Here is a 10,519-nt window from a genome sequence, read left to right on the forward strand (position 1 = left end):
ATTTTCATAAGACAGGGATTTTTTTCCTCTGCTTGTTTGTGAGTTATGTGTTATTTGCATTTGTTTTCAATTCTATTATTTGTAATTGTTGCATTTTCCTGAAAAGTTATAACTTTGGCACATACAGATGAAAATTATCTTGGCAAAAAAAAAAATCCAGTGAAGGCTGCCTTTGTTATAGGATATATTTTAGAAATGTCTTAGAATTCTCTAAACTACAAAAATGCTGCCTGTCATTTCACAACACTCTGAGGAAAGACAGCTGAATCTCACTTTTAATTGTGAAATGATAGGCACAGTTTCATGCATTTGAAGGAATGTAAAATATTTCCATTATCATTTCTTGTTTTTCTGCTTATCCCTGACTCCTCTGTCTCTCCTTTCCCCCTCACCACTCAAAGTAATATTTGAGAGGGGAGAGACATTTATCAGGAATTCACAAGCATTCCCACACAGTTTCACAGAAAATAGATATTGATTAGAGGAAGGGGGAACAGGCTTTTTCAAGAACAGGCTTAGCAGGAGATATTGAGCATTTGATACAGGAGCGTGGAGAGAAATTCTGGACCATCGCCACAGGGGCTGAGAGCCAAGGAGAGAACAGAACAGTGTGGTCAACAACAGTGTTATCTTGACCAAAAAGAGGTCAAAATAAAAAAAAAATAGCCTAAATATAATATCCCAGCACTGTTAGACTGGAATAGAGTCCAAAGGGCAAGCTTGGTGTTTGAAGACAGAGACTGGACATCGAATCTGAAATGCTTCCTGGGCAAGAACACTGCACTGACAGAGAAATGGATGCATGTCCATCAGCTCAAATACCAGAACCAGAGACACAGGACTGGTCATGAGCTAGCAGCTTCCACATGGTGATACCACGAGGCTGCAGCACTCACACTGCCTGTTACAAACCCCCTGTGAAGAAGCAGGGTACCCAAGAAAGATGAGAAAGATGTTTAGCACATGGACAGAGAGATGGGAGACCTGACTTCCATATATCTCAATACCACATCCTTCCTGGTTGTCTTATTTGCTCAGATGCTGAGTTTCCTCTGGAGACAGTTCCATGGAGGCATCTCAATTATGTAGATCAGCAAATCACAGCTGTTTCTAGATCCAGATGTTAGAAACTGCCTCCAGCAAGCTTCTCCCAGGAGCTGGGTTGCCTGTGGGTGATTGCACAGACATCTCCTCCTCTGCCCTCCTCCCTGTACCACCAGATCTGAAAGCAGGTCAGTGCCACCCCTGCTCCTCTGTGCCGCCTCACAGGGCTGGTTGTCATTACACGCCAGGACAGGTAAGATTCAGTCTGACATTTCAGAGCTGTGGCTTAAAGAGGACTGGATCATTGAGGAGCTGTGTGTCTTTCAGACTCATAACTAATGATTTCATTGCAGATGAGGACGCTTAGGCAATGTGTAAGTTATCAGAGCTGTCTTCACTTCCAGTTTCTGGGTCCAGGCTGTGCTGTTTCCAGATTGATGTTAGGCACTGATGTGCACCAGCCAGGTATCTCCTCTGTTCACCCAACCCTGCACAGTCTACTCAGCCTACACAGCCAAGGTACAGGCTTTAGGATCCATGCATGGGTGCAACCTCAAACACACATGGAGAAGCATGACTTGATGTATCTTTCACTAATTAGGTGATGAGACCAAGAGAGATGAAGAACAGCTGTAGGAGCTGTACAGGAACTCATCTGCAGCTTTTTAAGAGCCATAGCTCCAGGGGAACTGTTGTTCTGCCAGCCACTGTTATGCATTACCAAATAAAAGGGCTCCTGTCCTCTCCTGCCTCAGTGACATTCCTCCATTAAGGGCTTAATTGTCCCCTTGGCTGTCACTGTCCCACTGTCCGAGGAAAGGGGACATAGCAGAGAAACAGTCCTAGGGAAAGTGGTGGAAAACAAGGTATCTAGCCAGCACATTTAATTCAGTAGGTAAATTCAGTAGGGTTGGATTTCTTAAATGTCTTCTGTGCATCTGACCTGGGCTAACATTTAGACTTTCAGTTTCTTCAAGATCAATTTAATTGAATTTACTATCTAGAATTTAATTAAGTTTACTATATAGAGTTGCAACTCATCGTTTCCTAGTAGTAATGCAGCTCCTTCCATTAAATTGCATTTTTAAGACTAAATAACACTCATCCTTTTATCTATAAATGTATTAAATAGTATTTCTTGCTCACTTGCAACAAAGGAATTTGATGCTGGATTGTCTCCTGTCATTAAATGGGTTGAATACTTTCACAACATCTGAAGAAACAAACCAAACAGGGGTCACCCCCATTGCAAAGTATACTTTAAAATGTTTATTTTACTCCTTTGAGCTATTTATTTCTTTTCACTGCTATTACAGAAAAAATATGGGTTTATACTTAATAAACATCAGTTAGAAGCTTTCTATGCTTGTTTAAATGGAAGTAAACTCAAAGACCTTGTCAAAATAAGTAGGTTAAGCTTGACTAATCAGCTGAACTCATTCTATTAATAGCCAAGGTGGCATCATTATTCCATTAAATTTTGTCTGGAATATTGGGGGCAGGTAAATATATCTATACAGAAGACATTAAATCAGATTAATCTTTCCAAAATGAAAATACAGTAATGGTCATTTACTCTCTATTTCTTCAGTCTGGGGAGGAGTATTGTGCCTGGCTAAAAAAAGTAAGCATCAATGAAATTGAGACTTTTTCAGAAAACTTCATTAGGGATTGATTAGGTGGAGTTTGAAGTGATGTTGACATTCTCATGGAATATGGCCCCAACTGGAGTTAAACTATCTGCCAGTGGAGACATTAAATGCAATCTGATGCAATTAAGATTGCTGGGAAACACAGATGCACTTTTGATTTCTGTCAGTCCTGTGGTAGGATATAAAATTGCAAAAGAGTTACATTAACATAGGTTAACTAAATGCAAATTTATCAACCTCATCCAAACCATGATTGATGGGAACTCACACTTTGCCATTATTCACCATTTCCTACAGCCATAACATGAGTCTCTTAATCTTACAGTGGCTTGTGTAAAGAACCTAAGTCCACTTAAGGCATCCACTGACAGCATTTGGTATAATTTTCTTTTTTTGTGATGAATTCCTCTCCAGCTCTTTTGGATGTTTGTCTATGGAGATGCCTTAAGTTTTAGCTTTTATATTTTTCAAATTCTATACTGCTTTAATGTGTAGTTGTGAGCTTCATATTAGGGGATAGTAAGCTCTCTTCGCAGAGTAGGTAGACAAAACAATTCCTTTTCTAGCTTGGGAGCAAGGACAACTGACCCAAATTTCAGCCCCAAGAGCATAAACATTGTGGACTGAAGAGAGAAAAATAAGAAGGATGGGACTTCATAACCTAAAGCTATAATTGGACAATTAACTCCAATCTGCTAATGCACCAGAACTTATAAAAGCGAGAGACCTTGTGATTGGTTGTCCATTTTGTGACCATTTTGGGTTCATCTTGGATGTAGCCCTGGATGGGCTCTTGTACTGCCCAAGGTGTATCCATTGAGGCCTACTAATAAATACCTACTTTATTCTTTAACTCCATCTAGCCTCTGTACCAGGTCAGCCTTGACAAGGCATCAATGGCTCCAAGAGGGAGCCAGTTTAGATATTTCTGCATAAAGTTTCTCTAGGTGATAGTCAGCAGTACTGAGAAATCCAGGCACTTATTCATGAAAACTTCCCTAGCAGAAGTTTTTACCTCTGAGATCTCTTAAGAAACCATTTCAATCTGTGAATCTTTAGCCCAACAAACAAAAATGCAACAAAATCTTTACCTAAGAGGAAAGGCCTAACATTCATTTTAGACATTGCTTTTAGCCACCAGCCAAAGCAACAAACTGCAGCTGAAAGCTGCTATCTGTATCCTGCTGGAACCATAGAGATAAGCAACTAAGAGAAGCATTCCCAAGGTCCCAAGTATCTGGATTTTAGATAAGAGCTGTGTGAGCCAACCAGAGTACAAGGGTCTAAGAGAAAAACCCATGGTTTAGCTTGCACACCTCCAAAATATTAACAATATCACTGAAATATTTTTCTCATGTTAGGAATGTGAAAACAGCAAATGGACAAATGATCCCTATTTCCTCCACAATTGTCATAATACTGTGGAGCTATAGAGCAGTCAGATCTCACTGTTTCAATAAAATCATTTAATTGAGTTGCCACAGTCCTTTGTTGCCATCTCATGGCATCTATACTTTCTCATTAGAAGTATAATCTTCTACTGCAATGGTTTCTTACAGGTGTACATAGCCGTGGCTTGAGACCTGGAGAAAATCAAATCTGTCCCATTATTTATGGGGGCATTAATGAGAAAAAAAAATACACTGCAATTCCCCATCTGCCTGAAATGTGTGTGTTAAAAGAGCTGCATGAGAAAGGGCACAGCAGTTTAATAAGATGCTCTCATGTATGTAAGTAGCAGGGGCTCCCTACTTTTCTTACAGGTCATGGAGTTAACAAAGGGCTTACACCACTGCAATCATAGCTAATCTCTGTTCTTGCTACACATGACAAGGATTGTGGTGTCTAAGTCAGGCTTCAGTTCTTATATATACAAACAGATTTAGGACCTTTTGTCACCTGGGAAGTGCACAAACTCACATGTAATTCAGAATGGAACAACTTCCAAAGAAATGATGATAAAAAGTCCTGTTCTGTGACACAGCAGTGTTAGAAAATAGTGATTGTTTTAATTGTCAGATTGTGTCCAAAACCCACTTCCAGTTTTCTTCAAGAACAGAAGTGGGTTTGCAAATGAACGATATGTGCTTAATTTTGCTGATAGCTACTGTCTTTATTTCCTCCTTGTAATTTCACATGGGGAAGTACTCTTTCCATGCCTTTCAGCTCAAGGAAGTGCTTCCTTCCTGTTCTAGCTTCAGAGCTAATACATGATATTTCCTTTTTTTGTTCAGAGACATGAGTATAGATAAATTTCAACTGAAACTTCTTCAATGGAATGCTTTCACTTCTGCTGTGAGAAACCAATATGAGTGGTTGCCAGAAGAATCTTCACATGTGTAACCTCATCAGAAGCATCCTCTTCTGGCAATCCAGCAAACATTATCAAGGACTGAAATAGTCATGGAAAGTGCTCTCTTATCCCTCATACATCTTGACTTACCTGTTGTCAGAGCAGGAAGCAGTTTAGAGAATAAAGCCTTAGGATCTACTTATTTCAGCACTAGTCAATATTAAAGAGAAAGAAATAGCAACAGTCTTCCAAGTGGAAGCAACCAAGGAGTTGTATTCACTCTGTTATGTGCACTTAAGGTCGTTGCTCTTTGCACAAAGAAACCCCAAACAAACAAAGCAGTATGCTTTACTCAATGATTGTATTGCTTTCTTGTGGTTAAAGAGCATCTGCTATCCTTGGTGTTTGGACTTACTGCAGAAATAGAAAAGGGATTTTTCATGTCGTGGATAAAACAGAAAAAAATTACTTTTGTCAACTCACAACATTTATTCATATCATGTGAAAAGTCCACTTAAATGAGGACATTTGTTAGAAATACCAAGTCTATGTCCTTAGCACATATATTTTTTATTTCTTACTTTGTCACTGGATCCTCCAAGATCTTGCTCTGCCATTTCTTATTCATTGTGTTCCAAGTAGCCAAGAAGCTGACAGTAAAATGAAAGAGAATTATTACTAGACAGGTCCCATTTTGTGATTATATGATAACCCTATATGCAGTTGAGGGCATTTATATTAGGAACCCAGTTATGTGGCTGCTTTTTTCACTCCAAGTTTTCCACGATAGCCCCAGAGCCTCCCTAATCAAAAGCTTTTTATGAATGTTTTCTATAAACCATCCTGCAGTTTCACTGGCAGGATTATTCACCCCAAGACCTGCAGCTAACCCCTCCATGCCAAAGGAAGCTGTGTTGGCCCTGTCTGTATGGCAAAGACGGAACTTCCCAGGGAGGAAGACTTCCCTGGGGAAATCCTAGGGCTGGGAGAAGTGCTCATGGGATTTTATACCTTTTCTATCCCTCTTAGAATGCTTTGAGTCAAGGTGGCAGCGTGGTAGTGAATGGCATTGGGCTGCAATAGTGACATTACCCACTGCTGAGAGACTGCCATGCTCCACCCATGAAGGAGTACTCTGTCTTCACACAGGGTAAAGAGTTTTGACCACATGTCATTATGAGGTAAATCTATCCCTCTTGCCTAGCTCTTTGGGTTCCTTTCACAAAACAGTGTGTTTTGTTCACCATCCTGTCTCTAAATTCTTTGGTGTTGATAATAGCAAGCTGCAGTCAATGTCTGCATATTGCCAATGCAATCACAATAAGGTAGATGCTTTTTATTCCTTGAGAGCACTTTGTATATGGTGCATTATCTTGCATTTCAATTTTATTTAATCCTACACCATCAAAACACCAAGCATAACAAATCTGAGAAAAGACTAGAGGAATTTACCCCACCAGGAAGTGCCTATTCTAAGTAAATGCCTCCTCCTATCTGATGATGTACAAAGGCTAAACTGGAGAAGAACAGAGCCATTCACTGTATTCTTTAGTTTCTTCTTCAAGTAACCCAGAATATTTGCAGAGATGAGGCCTGCTCTGCTTTCCCTGGAGTATTGGCTCTAATACAGCAAAAACTGCTTGGTACACCCAGATCACAGTTAATATTAGCTTCTTACTAGTTAGTCAGGACAGGAAAATTTACATTGCCTAACATGCCGGAAATAAAGGTATTTCTGCTCGTTGTTACATTTTCCATAACTCCAAGTCTAAGGCCACCTGCTTCACTGCTTTCCTCATCATGTTTTCTGAATGTGCTTTCTTTCCATCTATTTAGATCATGTTTAATATATGCTTAATATATGTTTTCTGAAAGCTTTTGGGCTGCTTTTCCAAAAACTAGAATCTGCTTTTCCATCTTTTCAGCGTACATATCATTAACTAGAGCAACCTCTTAGGGAAGTCTCAGGGACTTAATCCTAGTGCCTGTGTAACCAGCTGTACAAAAGGGAGTATTTAGAGATGGAAAGTACCCATTCTACAGGCTCAGGCTTGGATTTCAATACATTGAGCAATGAACATTATTAGTTCAGAGTCTGGGGAATCTCCTGATGGAGATTTCTGTGGGATTTGTCTGAAACCATGGAGTTGCATAAAAGTAGCCCTGCTGTAAAAGGACAGGTGTTTGCAGAGTGATGGCTCATCTGCTGACAGATAACCTGCTTTGCTAGGGGAGATAGTACTTCTGCCCACTAAGGGATCCTAGGAAAAATCAGGTGTGGTAAGTTCAGTCTGTTTTTGGATGATTTCGGTGGTATTTCCACTGAGGAAAGCAAACAGTCCCACTGACAAGCCTTGGGGAGAAAATTTGGCTTGCAGAGTACATCCTGTAGGACCACCTGATCCCAGGCAGTGGCCTCCCAAAGAAACCTGAGATGCTGCTCTTAGGTTTGGTCACAAACTAAGTGGTGTTTTCCCTGGATAACTTTGCTCCTTCTTTTTTTTTTTTTTTTTTTTTTTTTAATCCCTTCCTGACAATTTTGTACGATTTTACTAATTCCTTGTTATTCACCAAACAATTGTCAAAACTACTTGGTGTCTCTCAGCATTTTGTTCTGTACATGGGGATGGAAGTGAGAAAGATTGCTTTGCTGCTGTCCCAAGCAGTCCTTGCAAAAACAGCCACTGTGATGTCAAAAGAAACAGTAAATCTCTGGCATAACAAAAGAGAATCAGAGTGTCTTACAAAGAAATGTTAAAGCAGCATTTTTTTCCCAACACACACACACACCACAGTATTGTAGAAAATTCCTTAAGCAACAGAAGTGGAAAGAGAAACAAAGTTTAACATTTCAGTGTCTTACTCAGCAAAGGTTTCTGAGGAAAACAGATCCATTGAAATTGTAACCTTTGTTAGTTTTTCCATATACTTTATTCAAATAAAGATATGCGAGCTACATGTGTTCCTGTTTAATCCCAAGACTTTATTCTAAATGCCTTGGATTGTACATTAACTTGGTATTTTTATTTATTAGCTATCGAAAAGAGTGGCACACAGGGATAATGTTGAATGCGCTGTAAATCAGTGTAGTATTTAGCTTGTAGAGATTTAATCAGAAAACGTAGATTTGTAGAGGGAGGAAGTATCTTTTATTAGCCTAGCTGCCAGAGTGGGGGAAAAAGGAGAGAAATCTAAAAGCTCTGCTCATTTTTCTAATTAGGTCCTTCAGGCTTATAAAATAAAACAGTACTCTTAAACCACAAAAGTTACAGCAACACCAGTATGATAATACAAAAGATGAATCATTTATGCAGACATGGCCACAAACCTCTGTAACCTCATTGTCCACATCCTCCCTTCTGCCCAAATATAAAATGTGGCTATTACACTCAGAGCTAATGATTTTGTTAGAAAAGGGGAGTCTGTATTTGATGCATTTCATGAGGGAAATGATTTCAAGAAGATAAGAATAGCCTGTCTCAGCCCACGGAGCAGGCAAGAGAATGGTGTGTGCAGGACAGCTGCAGAGTAACACAGACTTACCAGCAGCAAACTCTCCATTTCAATCACTGAGCACTTGCAGCAAAACAAAAATAAAGCCCAGCTCTGTGATCCTTGTTTGAGTATTGCTCAGGCTCATCAAAAGATGCAGGATTGAGTTTGAGTGACAAGTTTAGCCTCCTCTTAGGGCAAAGGTTTGAAATTCCTTTACTTAATGAGTAATTGTATCATACAGCGCCTGCTGAGCTGCTAATGGCAAATGAGAGACATTTTGGGACAGAAGGAAGCTAGGAGTCCTTTCTAATTAAGTGTGCCCCTTTCTGAGTCTCTAGATAAATTCCACAACCATTTTCAGTCCATGCTTGCATACTACACCTTTTTCTTCTTTCCCTGTTTGTCCTGCGTGCTCTGTCCACTGCTCTGCAGGCAGAAAATTCCTCTTGAATTCCTTTTGTGTCTGGTCATTCCATAGATTAAATCAGAGTGCCTTGGTTTATTATAAGAATGCAGCCCTTACTGCTATTAACATGTCTCTGGACCCTTCCTATTACTATTTCCAATCTGAAGGTTCCTTGGGGTCCTTTTTTTATCAAAAGTCCTGTTTCCTAAATCTTCTTGAACTTTGCTCCATGAATTTATGCATCATCTGGTTTATAGCCAGTGCTCTGGTGAGTCCATTTGGCACAAAATAGCAAAAAATGTGCTCAGTTCTACTCTGGAGGTATCACCACTTGTCTCACACTTGAGCTGGATGTGTGCCAGGTCGTGCTGAGCCCAGGAGCCATGGAATGACTGAGGTGCTCTGTAGGGAGCCTCGCCTCAGATTTGCACTCTGGAAGGGCCTCAGCTCAGATTTGCATCCCATAGCCTGTATGCCTCTTGGTGAATCACCCCAATTCCTCTCTGTGTCTTCATGAACAGGATGTTTCCATTCCCCTCACATCCTACATGCTTCCACCATTGCAATATGGATACCCCCTCCAGCACATTTCAGTGTCCCTAAATAATCTGGGCAGCAGAAGTTGTGGCTGGCTGGGACGTGCCTGCATACCAGCTGGCCAGCCTAAAGTGCACGTGGGCATGGGTTGGGTGGCCACTTCCAGCCTGAACAAAGGCTGAGCTCTGTCTGCATTCCCATCAGGAACAGATGCTCCTCTGGCTCTTGTTTTCCTTTGTGGACAAATGGTTCAATCAAATGTTTGGGAGCCAAGCGACTTTGAGCCTGTGTCTTTCAGCTAAATCCAATTGAAATGGGTGAATTGCAGGGCAAAGTTCTAAGGAAAGATGACACACTGGTCTTGAGAGTTGACACAGAGATTCTTGTACAAACAGGCTGCAAAAGTCACGTAGGAATCGTTTTCTTAAGAAATAAGGCTAACAATGTAATAGCCTGGGTGGAGAATGATATCAGGGAAGCTGGATTTGACTTCCTGATTCTGAGACTCAGCCTGTGCAGTCCCATAAATAATGTTGCTGACAGGCAGTTTTAAATTGCACAACAAATGGACCAGGGCAGGGCTACCTGATGGAGCAGAGCAAAACACATCCCCTGTACTTTCCTGCTTTTCAGCTCCTTGCTGCCCACTGCCTCCTTCTCCCCCTTCCCTCACACAAGCAAGTGTAAAGAAGAGATCTGCACTAACAGGCTTTTCCTTTCCTGAAGGGAAAATAACCCCTGATGGTTATTGTACCCCCAGATCTCCTCATGTGAAATAGAGCTGGCTCATGTGAGTGGATCTCAGGCAGCAGTGTTGAGCCCCTCTCATCTACAGCCAGCTCTGGTGCTGGCCTGGGTCTGGTTCTTGTGTGTGGTTTGGTTCTGGTGCATGCACCTGAAATTTCACATGCTCAAGGTGGTAGACAATGTGTACTTGCAAATTCTGAAGAATAGATAATAAAGTACTGGAGGCACAAACCACATAAATGGGGAAGACTAGAAAGGGAGGGAGTATGATGGTGAAGCAAAGTTCATGGCACATGGGCTCTTTGCAAAAAGCTTAACAGAAACTAGGGGGAATTGTCTTAGGCC

Source organism: Molothrus ater, chromosome 1, assembly GCF_012460135.2.
Source record: "Molothrus ater isolate BHLD 08-10-18 breed brown headed cowbird chromosome 1, BPBGC_Mater_1.1, whole genome shotgun sequence".
In the NCBI taxonomy this organism is placed as follows: Eukaryota; Metazoa; Chordata; class Aves; order Passeriformes; family Icteridae; genus Molothrus; species Molothrus ater.